Source organism: Cavia porcellus, unplaced genomic scaffold (genome assembly GCF_034190915.1).
Source record: "Cavia porcellus strain 051 isolate PalLab524CR breed Dunkin Hartley unplaced genomic scaffold, mCavPor4.1 scaffold_44, whole genome shotgun sequence".
Classification (NCBI taxonomy): Eukaryota; Metazoa; Chordata; class Mammalia; order Rodentia; family Caviidae; genus Cavia; species Cavia porcellus.
The window spans coordinates 2,214,151-2,226,875 of NW_026947527.1; positions in this window are offsets into that span (position 1 = coordinate 2,214,151).

Sequence of the window (12,725 nt, forward strand, 5' to 3'; positions counted from 1 at the left end):
CAGTGGCAATGTAGTATAGTTTCCTGAAAAACATCGCGGGGTGGTGCGCATTGTAAGGGTTTCTAACAGGCCATTCACTAGTAGGGGTGAGGAAAACATAACGGGGTGGTGTGCATCGGAGGGCCTGAATAAGGATAGGCAGTGAGTGGCAATGTAGGATGTAGAAAAGCACCACAGGGTGGTCAGCATGGTGAGGTCAGGAAACATACAGTGGCAATGTGGGATAGCTTTCTGAAAAACATTACGGGTTGGTGCGCATTGTAAAGGTTTCTAAAAGGCCATTCCCTAGTAGGAGTGAGTAAAACATCATGGCGTGGTGGGAATCGGAGGGTCTGAATCAGGATAGGCAGTGAGTGGCAATGTAGAATGGAGAAAAGCACAATGGGGTGGTCATCATGGCGAGGTCAGGACACATGCAGTGGCAATGTAGGATAGGTTTCTGAAAAACATCGCGGGTGGTGAGAATTGTAAGGCTTTCAACAGGCCATTCATTAGTAGGAGTGAGAAAAACCACATGGGGTGGTGTGAATCAGAGGGCCTGAATTATAATAGGCAGTGTGTGACAATTTAGGATGGAGAAAAGCACAACGAGTTGGTCAGCATGAGAAGGTCACGAAAAATGCAGTGGAAATGTAGGATAGGTTTCTGAAAAAAACAGCGGGGTGGTGCGCATTGTAAGGGTTTCTAACAGGCCATTCACTAGTAGGAGTGAGAAAAACATCACGCGGTGGTGTGAATCAGAGGCCCTGATTTAGGACAGGCAGTGAGTGGCAATGTAGGATTGAGAAAAGCACCATGGGGTGGTCAGCATGAGGATGTCAGGAAACATGCCGTGGCAATGTAGGATAGTTTTCTGAAAAACACCACGGGGTGGTGCCCATTGTACGGGTTTCTAATAGGCCATTGACTAGTAGGAGTGAGAAAAATATCACGGTGTGGTGTGAATCAGACATTCTGAATTAGAATAGGCAGTGCGTGGCAATGTACGATGGAGAAAAGCACCATGGGGTGGTCAGCATGGGGAGGTCAGGAAACATGCATTGGCAATGTTTTATAGGTTTCTGAAAAACATCCCCAGGTGGTGCGCATCGTAAGGCTTTCTAACAGGCCATTCACTAGTAGGACTGAGAAAAACATCACGGGGTAGTATAAATTGGAGGGCCTGAATTAGTATAGGCAGTGAGTGGCAATGTAAAATGGAGAAAAGCACCACGGTGTGGTCAGCATGGGGAGGTCAGGAAACATGCAGTGGCAATGTAGGATATGTTTCTTAAAAACATCGAGGGTGGTGAGAATTGTAAGTGTTTCTAACAGGCGATTCACTAGTAGGAGTGAGAAATACATCACGGGGTGGTGTGAATCGGATGGCCTGAATTAGAATAGGCAGTGAGTGGCAATGTAAAATGGAGAAAAGCACCATGGTGTGGTCAGCATTGGGAGGCCAGGAAAGATGCAGTGGCAATGTAGTATAGTTTTCTGAAAAACATCGTGGTGTGGTGCGCATTGTAAGGGTTTCTAACAGGCCATTCACTAGTAGGAGTGAGAAAAACATCACGGCGTTGTTTAAATCAGAGGGCCTGAATCAGCATAGTCAGTGAGTGGCAATGTAGGATGGAGAAAAGCACCACGGTGTGGTCAACATGTGGAAGTCAGGACACATGCACTGGCAATGTAGGATAGGTGTGGGAAAAACATCGCGGGTGGTGAGAATTGTAAGGGTTTCTAACAGGCCATACACTAGTAGGAGTGAGAAAAACATCACGGGGTGGTGTGAATCGGAGGGCCTTAATTAGGAGAGGCAGTGAGTGGCAATGTGGGATGGAGAAAAGCACCACAGGGTGGTCAGCATGGGGAGGTCAGGAAACATGCAGTGGCAATGTTGGATAGGTTTCTGAAAAACATCGCGGCGTGGGGCACATTGTATGGGTTTGTAACAGGCAATTCACTAGGAGGAGTGAGAAAAACATCACGGAGTGGTGTGAATTAGAGTGCCTGAATTAGGATAGGTAGTGAGTGGCAATGAAGAATGGATAAAAGCACCACGGGGTGGTCATCATGGGGAGGTCAGGGAACATGCACTGACAATGTAGGATAGCTTTCTGGAAAACATCGCGTGGTGGAGCGCATTGTAAGGGTTTCTAACAGGCCATTCTCTAGTCGAAATTTGAAAAACATCACATGGTGGTATGAATCGGAGGGCCTGAATCAGGATAGGCAGTTAGTGGCAATGTAGAATGGAGAAAAGGACCACCGGGTGGTCAGGATGGGGAGGTCAGGAAACATGCAGTGGCAATGTAGGATAGGTTTCTGAAAATCAGCACGGGATGTGCAAATTGTAAGGATTTCTAACAGGCCCTTCACTAGTAGGAGTGAGAAAAACAACAATGGGAGGTGTGAATCAGATGTTCCGAATTAGGATAGGTAGTGAGTGGCATTGTAAGATGGAGATTAACACCACTTGTTTGTCTCCATCGGGAGGCAAGGAAACATGCAGTGGCAATGTAGAATAGGTTTCTGATAAACATCGCTGGGTGGTGCGCATTGTAAGGGTTTCTAACAGGCCTTTCACTAGTAGGAGTGAGAACAACATCACGGGGTGGTGTGAATCGGAGGGCCTGAATTAGGATAGGCAGTGATTGGCAATGTAGGATGGAGAAAAGCACCATAGTGTGGTCAACATGGGGAGGTCCGGAAACATGCAGTGGAAATGTACGATAGTTTTCTGAAAAACAGTACGGGGTGGTGCGCATTGTAAGGGTTTCTAAAAGGCCATTAACTAGTAGGATTGAGAAAAACAACACAGGGTGCTTTGAATCAGATGTTCTGAATTAGGATAGGCAGTGAGTGGCAATGTAGGATGGAGAAAAGTACCACGGGGTGATTAGGATGGGGAGGTGAGGAAACATGCAGTGGCAATGTAGGACAGGTTTCTGAAAATCATCGTGGGATGTGCGAATTTTAAGGATTTCTAACCGGCCATTCACTAGTAGGAGTGAGAAATACTTCATGGTGTGGTGTGAATCAGAGGGCCTGAATCAGGATAGGCCGTGATAGGCAATGTAGGATGGAGAAAAGCACCACGGGGTTGTCAGGATGGGGAGGTCAGGAAACATGCAGTGGCAAAGTACGATAGATTTCTGAAAAACATCGCGGGGTAGTGCGCATTGTAAGGGATTTTAACAGACCATTCACTAGTAGGAGTGAGAAATACATCATGGTGTGGTGTGAATGGGAGGGCCTGAATCAAGATAGACAGCGAGTGGCAATGTAGGATGGAGTAAAGCACCAAGGGGTGGTCATCATGGGGAGGTCAGGACACATGCATTGGCAATGTAAGATAGGTTTCTGAAAAACATCGCGGGTGGTGAGAATTGTAAGGCTTTCTAACAGGCCATTCACTAGTAGGAGTGAGAAAAACATCACGGGGTGGTGTCAATGAGAGGGCCTGAATTATGATAGGCAGTGAGTGGCAATGTATGATGGAGAAAAGCACCACGGGGAGGTTAGCATAGGGAGGTCAGGAAACATGCAGTGGCAATGTAGGACAGGTTTCTGAAAAACATCACGGAGTGGTGTGCATTGTAAGTGTTTCTAACAGGCCCTTCACTAGTAGGAGTGAGAAAAACAACAATGGGTGGTGTGAATCAGACATTCTGAATTAGGATAGGCAGTGAGTGGCATTGTAGGATGGAGATTAACACCACTTGTTTGTCTCCATGGGGAGGCTAGGAAACATGCAGTGGCAATGTAGAATAGGTTTCTGATAAACATCGCTGGGTGGTGCGCATTGTAAGGGTTTCTAACAGGCCTTTCACTAGTAGGAGTGAGAACAACATCACGGGGTGGTGTGAATCGGAGGGCCTGAATTAGGATAGGCAGTGAGTGACAATGTAGGATGGAGAAAATCACCACTGGGTGGTCAGCATGGGGATGTCAGGAAACATGCCGTGGCAATATTGGATAGGTTTCTGAAAAAAAAAAAAGCGGTTTGGTGCGCATTGTAAGTGTTTCTAACAGGCCATTCACTAGTAGGAGTGAGAAAAACATCACGGGGTGGTGTGAATCGGAGGGCCTGAATTAGGATAGGCAGTGATTGGCAATGTAGGATGGAGAAAAGCACCATAGTGTGGTCAGCATGGGGAGGTCCGGAAACATGCAGTGGAAATGTACGATAGTTTTCTGAAAAACAGTACGGGGTGGTGCGCATTGTAAGGGTTTCTAAAAGGCCATTAACTAGTAGGATTGAGAAAAACAACACAGGGTGCTTTGAATCAGATGTTCTGAATTAGGATAGGCAGTGAGTGGCAATGTAGGATGGAGAAAAGCACCAAGGGGTGGTCAGCATGGGGTGGTCAGGAAACATGCAATGGAAATGTAGAATAGTTTTCTGAAAAGCATCGCTGGGGGGTGCACATTGTAAGGCTTTCTAACAGGCCTTTCCCTAGTGGGAGTGAGTAAAACATCATGGCGTGGTGGGAATCGGAGGGCCTGAATCAGGATAGGCAGTGAGTGGCAATGTAGAATGGAGAAAAGCACCATGGGGTGGTCATCATGGCGAGGTCAGGACACATGCAGTGGCAATGTAGGATAGGTTTCTGAAAAACATCGCGGGTGGTGAGAATTGTAAGGCTTTCAACAGGCCATTCATTAGTAGGAGTGAGAAAAACAACATGGGGTGGTGTGAATCAGAGCCCTGAATTATAATAGGCAGTGTGTGACAATTTAGGATGGAGAAAAGCACAACGAGTTGGTCAGCATGAGAAGGTCAGGAAACATACAGTGGAAATGTAGGATAGGTTTCTGTAAAAAACAGCGGGGTGGTGCGCATTGTAAGGGTTTCTAACAGGCCATTCACTAGTAGGAGTGAGAAAAACATCATGGGTTGGTGTGAATCAGAGGCCCTGATTTAGGACAGGCAGTGAGTGGCAATGTAGGATTGAGAAAAGCACCATGGGGTGGTCAGCATGAGGATGTCAGGAAACATGCCGTGGCAATGTAGGATAGTTTTCTGAAAAACACCACGGGGTGGTGCCCATTGTACGGGTTTCTAATAGGCCATTGACTAGTAGGAGTGAGAAAAACATCACGGTGTGGTGTGAATCAGACATTCTGAATTAGAATAGGCAGTGCGTGGCAATGTACGATGGAGAAAAGCACCATGGGGTGGTCAGCATGGGGAGGTCAGGAAACATGCATTGGCAATGTTTTATAGGTTTCTGAAAAACATCCCCAGGTGGTGCACATCGTAAGGCTTTCTAACAGGCCATTCACTAGTAGGACTGAGAAAAACATCACGGGGTAGTATAAATTGGAGGGCCTGAATTAGTATAGGCAGTGAGTGGCAATGTAAAATGGAGAAAAGCACCACGTTGTGGTCAGCATGGGGAGGTCAGGAAACATGCAGTGGCAATGTAGGACAGGTTTCTGAAAATCATCGTGGGATGTGCGAATTTTAAGGATTTCTAACCGGCCATTCACTAGTAGGAGTGAGAAATACTTCATGGTGTGGTGTGAATCAGAGGGCCTGAATCAGGATAGGCCGTGATAGGCAATGTAGGATGGAGAAAAGCACCACGGGGTTGTCAGGATGGGGAGGTCAGGAAACATGCAGTGGCAAAGTACGATAGATTTCTGAAAAACATCGCGGGGTAGTGCGCATTGTAAGGGATTTTAACAGACCATTCACTAGTAGGAGTGAGAAATACATCATGGTGTGGTGTGAATGGGAGGGCCTGAATCAAGATAGACAGCGAGTGGCAATGTAGGATGGAGAAAAGCACCAAGGGGTGGTCATCATGGGGAGGTCAGGACACATGCATTGGCAATGTAGGATAGGTTTCTGAAAAACATCGCGGGTGGTGAGAATTGTAAGGCTTTCTAACAGGCCATTCACTAGTAGGAGTGAGAAAAACATCACGGGGTGGTGTCAATGAGAGGGCCTGAATTATGATAGGCAGTGAGTGGCAATGTATGATGGAGAAAAGCACCACGGGGAGGTTAGCATAGGGAGGTCAGGAAACATGCAGTGGCAATGTAGGACAGGTTTCTGAAAAACATCACGGAGTGGTGTGCATTGTAAGTGTTTCTAACAGGCCCTTCACTAGTAGGAGTGAGAAAAACAACAATGGGTGGTGTGAATCAGACATTCTGAATTAGGATAGGCAGTGAGTGGCATTGTAGGATGGAGATTAACACCACTTGTTTGTCTCCATGGGGAGGCAAGGAAACATGCAGTGGCAATGTAGAATAGGTTTCTGATAAACATCGCTGGGTGGTGCGCATTGTAAGGGTTTCTAACAGGCCTTTCACTAGTAGGAGTGAGAACAACATCACGGGGTGGTGTGAATCGGAGGGCCTGAATTAGGATAGGCAGTGAGTGACAATGTAGGATGGAGAAAATCACCACTGGGTGGTCAGCATGGGGATGTCAGGAAACATGCCGTGGCAATATTGGATAGGTTTCTGAAAAAAAAAAAGCGGTTTGGTGCGCATTGTAAGTGTTTCTAACAGGCCATTCACTAGTAGGAGTGAGAAAAACATCACGGGGTGGTGTGAATCGGAGGGCCTGAATTAGGATAGGCAGTGATTGGCAATGTAGGATGGAGAAAAGCACCATAGTGTGGTCAGCATGGGGAGGTCCGGAAACATGCAGTGGAAATGTACGATAGTTTTCTGAAAAACAGTACGGGGTGGTGCGCATTGTAAGGGTTTCTAAAAGGCCATTAACTAGTAGGATTGAGAAAAACAACACAGGGTGCTTTGAATCAGATGTTCTGAATTAGGATAGGCAGTGAGTGGCAATGTAGGATGGAGAAAAGCACCAAGGGGTGGTCAGCATGGGGTGGTCAGGAAACATGCAATGGAAATGTAGAATAGTTTTCTGAAAAGCATCGCTGGGGGGTGCACATTGTAAGGCTTTCTAACAGGCCTTTCCCTAGTGGGAGTGAGTAAAACATCATGGCGTGGTGGGAATCGGAGGGCCTGAATCAGGATAGGCAGTGAGTGGCAATGTAGAATGGAGAAAAGCACCATGGGGTGGTCATCATGGCGAGGTCAGGACACATGCAGTGGCAATGTAGGATAGGTTTCTGAAAAACATCGCGGGTGGTGAGAATTGTAAGGCTTTCAACAGGCCATTCATTAGTAGGAGTGAGAAAAACAACATGGGGTGGTGTGAATCAGAGCCCTGAATTATAATAGGCAGTGTGTGACAATTTAGGATGGAGAAAAGCACAACGAGTTGGTCAGCATGAGAAGGTCAGGAAACATACAGTGGAAGTGTAGGATAGGTTTCTGTAAAAAACAGCGGGGTGGTGCGCATTGTAAGGGTTTCTAACAGGCCATTCACTAGTAGGAGTGAGAAAAACATCACGGGTTGGTGTGAATCAGAGGCCCTGATTTAGGACAGGCAGTGAGTGGCAATGTAGGATTGAGAAAAGCACCATGGGGTGGTCAGCATGAGGATGTCAGGAAACATGCCGTGGCAATGTAGGATAGTTTTCTGAAAAACATCACGGGGTGGTGCCCATTGTACGGGTTTCTAATAGGCCATTCACTAGTAGGAGTGAGAAAAACATCACGGTGTGGTGTGAATCAGACATTCTGAATTAGAATAGGCAGTGCGTGGCAATGTACGATGGAGAAAAGCACCATGGGGTGGTCAGCATGGGGAGGTCAGGAAACATGCATTGGCAATGTTTTATAGGTTTCTGAAAAACATCCCCAGGTGGTGCGCATCGTAAGGCTTTCTAACAGGCCATTCACTAGTAGGACTGAGAAAAACATCTCGGGGTAGTATAAATTGGAGGGCCTGAATTAGTATAGGCAGTGAGTGGCAATGTAAAATGGAGAAAAGCACCACGGTGTGGTCAGCATGGGGAGGTCAGGAAACATGCAGTGGCAATGTAGGATATGTTTCTTAAAAACATCGAGGGTGGTGAGAATTGTAAGTGTTTCTAACAGGCGATTCACTAGTAGGAGTGAGAAATACATCACGGGGTGGTGTGAATCGGACGGCCTGAATTAGAATAGGCAGTGAATGGCAATGTAAAATGGAGAAAAGCACCATGGTGTGGTCAGCATTGGGAGGCCAGGAAAGATGCAGTGGCAATGTAGTATAGTTTTCTGAAAAACATCGTGGTGTGGTGCGCATTGTAAGGGTTTCTAACAGGCCATTCACTAGTAGGAGTGAGAAAAACATCACGGCGTTGTTTAAATCAGAGGGCCTGAATCAGCATAGTCAGTGAGTGGCAATGTAGGATGGAGAAAAGCACCACGGTGTGGTCAACATGTGGAAGTCAGGACACATGCACTGGCAATGTAGGATAGGTGTGGGAAAAACATCGCGGGTGGTGAGAATTGTAAGGGTTTCTAACAGGCCATACACTAGTAGGAGTGAGAAAAACATCACGGGGTGGTGTGAATCGGAGGACCTTAATTAGGAGAGGCAGTGAGTGGCAATGTGGGATGGAGAAAAGCACCACAGGGTGGTCAGCATGGGGAGGTCAGGAAACATGCAGTGGCAATGTTGGATAGGTTTCTGAAAAACATCGCGGCGTGGGGCACATTGTATGGGTTTGTATCAGGCAACTCACTAGGAGGAGTGAGAAAAACATCACGGAGTGGTGTGAATTAGAGTGCCTGAATTAGGATAGGTAGTGAGTGGCAATGAAGAATGGAGAAAAGCACCACGGGGTGGTCATCATGGGGAGGTCAGGGAACATGCACTGACAATGTAGGATAGCTTTCTGGAAAACATCGCGTGGTGGAGCGCATTGTAAGGGTTTCTAACAGGCCATACTCTAGTAGAAATGAGAAAAACATCACATGGTGGTATGAATCGGAGGGCCTGAATCAGGATAGGCAGTGAGTGGCAATGTAGAATGGAGAAAAGGACCACCGGGTGGTCAGGATGGGGAGGTCAGGAAACATGCAGTGGCAATGTAGGATAGGTTTCTGAAAATCAGCACGGGATGTGCAAATTGTAAGGATTTCTAACAGGCCATTCACTAGTAGTAGTGAGAAATACTTCATGGTGTGGTGTGAATCGGAGGGCCTGAATCAATATAGACAGTGAGTGGCAATGTCGGATGGAGAAAAGCACCACGGTGTGGTCAGCATGGGGAGGTCAGGAAACATGCAGTGGCAATGTAGGACAGGTTTCAGAAAATCAGCACAGATTGTGCGAATTGTAAGGATTTCTAACGGGGAAATCACTAGTAGGAGGGAGACATACTTCATGGTGTGGTGTGAATCGGAGGGCCTGAATCAATATAGACAGTGAGTGGCAATGTCGGATGGAGAAAAGCACCACGGTGTGGTCAGCATGGGGAGGTCAGGAAACATGCAGTGGCAATATAGGACAGGTTTCTGAAAAACATTGCAGGGTGGTGCTCATTGTAAGGGTTTCTTAAAGGCCTTTCAATTATAGGAGTGAGAAAAACATCACGGGGTGGTGTGAATTGCAGGGACTGAATCAGGATAGGCCGTGAGTGCCAATGTAGGATGGAGAAAAGCACCACGGGGTGGTCAGGATGGGAAGGTCAGGAAACATGCAGTGGCATTGTAGGATAGGTTTATGTAAAACATCGCGGGGTAGTTCGCATTGTAAGGGTTTCTAACAGGCCATTCACTAATAGGAGTGAGAAAAACATCACGGGGTGGTGTGAATCAGAGTGCCTGTATTAGGATAGGCAGTGAGTTGCAATGTAGGATGGAGAAAAGCACCACGGGGTGGTCATCATGGTGTGGTCAGGACACATGTAGTGGCAATTTAGGATACGATTCTGAAAAACATTGCGGGTGGTGAGAATTGTAAGGGTTTCTAACAGGCCATTCACTAGTAGGACTGAGAAAATCATCACGGGGTGGTGTGAATCGGAGGGCCTGAATTAGGATAGGCAGTGAGTGGCAACGTAGGATGGAGAAAATCACTATGGGGTGGTCAGCATGCGGAGGTCAGGACACATGCACTGGCAATGTAAAATAGGTTTCTGAAAAACATCGCGGGTTGTGTGCATTGTAATGGTTTCTAACTGGCCATTCAATACTACGAGTGAGAAAAACATCACGGGGTGGTGTGATTCGGAGGGCCTGGTTTAGCATAGGCCGTGAGTGGCAATGTAGGATGGAGAAAAGCACCACGGGTTTGTCTGCATGGGGAGGCAAGGAAACGTGCAGTGGCAATGTAGAATAGGTTTCTGATAAACATCGCTGGGTGGTGCGCACTGTAAGGGTTTCTAAAAGGCCATTCACTAGTAGGAGTGAGAAAATCATCATGGTGCGGTGTGAGTCGGAGGGCCTGAATTATGATAGGCAGTGAGTTACAATGTAGGATGGAGAAAAGCACCACGGGGAGGTCAGCATGGGGAGGTCAGGAAACATGCAGTGGCAATGTAGGATAGTTTTCTGAAAAACATCACGGGGTGTTGCGCATTGTATGTGTTTCTAACAGGCCATTCACTAGTAGGAGTGAGAAATACATCATGGTGTGGTGTGAGTCGGAGGGCCTGAATAACAATAGGCAGTGATTGGCAATATAGGATGTAGAAAAGCACCACGGGGTGATCAGCATGGGGAGTTCAGGAAACATGCAGTGGCAATGTGGGATAGCTTTCTGAAAAACATTACTTTTGGTGCGCTTTGTAAAGGTTTTCTACAGGCCATTCACGAGTAGGAGTGAGAAAAACATCACGGCGTGGTGTGACTATGAGGGCCTGAATCAGGATCGGCAGTGAGTGGCAATGTAGGATGGAGAAAAGCACCAAGGGGTGGTCATCATGGGGAGGTCAGGACACATGCAGTGTCAATGTAGGATAGGTTTCTGAAAAACATCGCGGGTGGTGAGAATTGTAAGGCTTTCTAACAGGCCATTCACTAGTAGGAGTGAGAAAAACATCACGGGGTGGTGTGAATCAGAGGGCCTGAATTATGATAGGCAGTGAGTCGCAATGTAGGATGGAGAAAAGCACCACCGGGAGGTTAGCATGGGGAGGTCAGGAAACATGCAGTGGCAATCTAGAATAGTTATCTGAAAACCATCACGGGGTGGTGTGCATTGTAAGTGTTTCTAACAGGCCATTCACTCGTAGGAGTGAGAAAAACATCACTGGGTGGTGTGAATCAGAGGGCCTGAATTATGATAGGCAGTGATTGACAATGTATGATGGAGAAAAGCACCACGGGGTGGTCAGCATGGGGAAGTCAGGAAACATGCAGTGGCAATGTAGGATAGGTTTCTGAAAAAAATCGCGGGGTGGTGCGCATTGTAAGGGTTTCTAATAGGCCATTCACTAATAGGAGTGAGAAAATCATCACGGGGTGGTGTGAATAGAGTGCCTGGATTAGGATAGGCAGTGAGTGGCAATGAAGAATGGAGAAAAGCACCATGGGGTGGTCAACATGGGGAGGTCCGGAAACATGCAGTGGAAATGTAGGACAGGTTTCTGTAAAACATCGCGGGGTAGTGCGCACTGTAAGGCTTTCTATCAAGCCGTTCCCAAGTAGAAGTGAAAAAAACATAACGAGGTGGTATGAATCGGAGGGCCTGAATTAGGATAGCATGTGAGTGGCAATGTAGGATGGAGAAAAGCACCACGGATTTGTCATCATGGGGAGGCAAGGAAACATGCAGTGGCAATGTACAATAGGTTTCTGATAAACATCGCTGGTTGTTGCGCATTGTAAGAGTTTCTAACAGGCCATTCACTAGAAGGAGTGAGAAAAACATCACAGCGTGGTGTGAATCGGAGGGCCTGAATCAGGATAGGCAGTGAATGGCAATGTAGGATGGAGAAAAGCACCACGGAGTGGTCAGCATGGGGAGGTCAGGAATCATGCAGTGGCAATGTACGTCAGGTTTCTGAAAAACATCGTGGCATGGTGCGCACTGTAAGGCTTTCTAACAAGCCTTTCACAAGTAGAAGTGAAAAACTATAACGTGGTGGTATGAATCAGAGGGCCTGAATTAGGATAGGATGTGAGTGGCAATGTAGGATGGAGAAAAGCACCACGGGTTTGTCATCATGGAGAGGCAAGGAAAAATGCAATGGCAACGTAGAATAGGTTTGTGATAAACATCGCTGGGTGGTGCGCATTGTAAGAGTTTCTAACAGGCCATTCACTAGTAGGAGTGAGAAAAACATCACGGCATTATTTAAATCAGAGTTCCTGAATCAGCATAGGCAGTGAGTGGCAATGTAGGATGGAGAAAAGCACCACGGTGTGTTCAGCATGGGGAGGTTAGGACACATGCACTGGCAATGTAGGATAGGTGTCTGAAAAACATCGCGGGTGGTGAGAATTGTAAGGGTTTCTAAGAGGCCATTCACTAGTATGAGTGAGACAAACATCACAGGGTGGTGTGAATCGGAGGGCCTGAATTAGGAGAGGCAGTGAGTGGCAATGTGGGATGGAAAAATGCACCACGGGGTGGTCAGAATGGGTAGGTCAGGGAACATACACTGGCAATGTAGGATAGCTTTCTGAAAAACATCGCGGGGTGGTACGCATTGTAAGGTTTTCTAACAGGCCATTCTCTAGTAGAAGTGAGAAAAACATCACAGGGTGATGTGAATCGGAGGGCCTGAATCAGGATAGGCAGTGAGTGGCAATGTAGAATGGAGAAAAGGACCACGGGGTGATTAGGATGGGGAGGTGAGGAAACATGCAGTGGCAATGTAGGACAGGTTTCTGAAAATCTTTGCGGGATGTGCGAATTTTAAGGA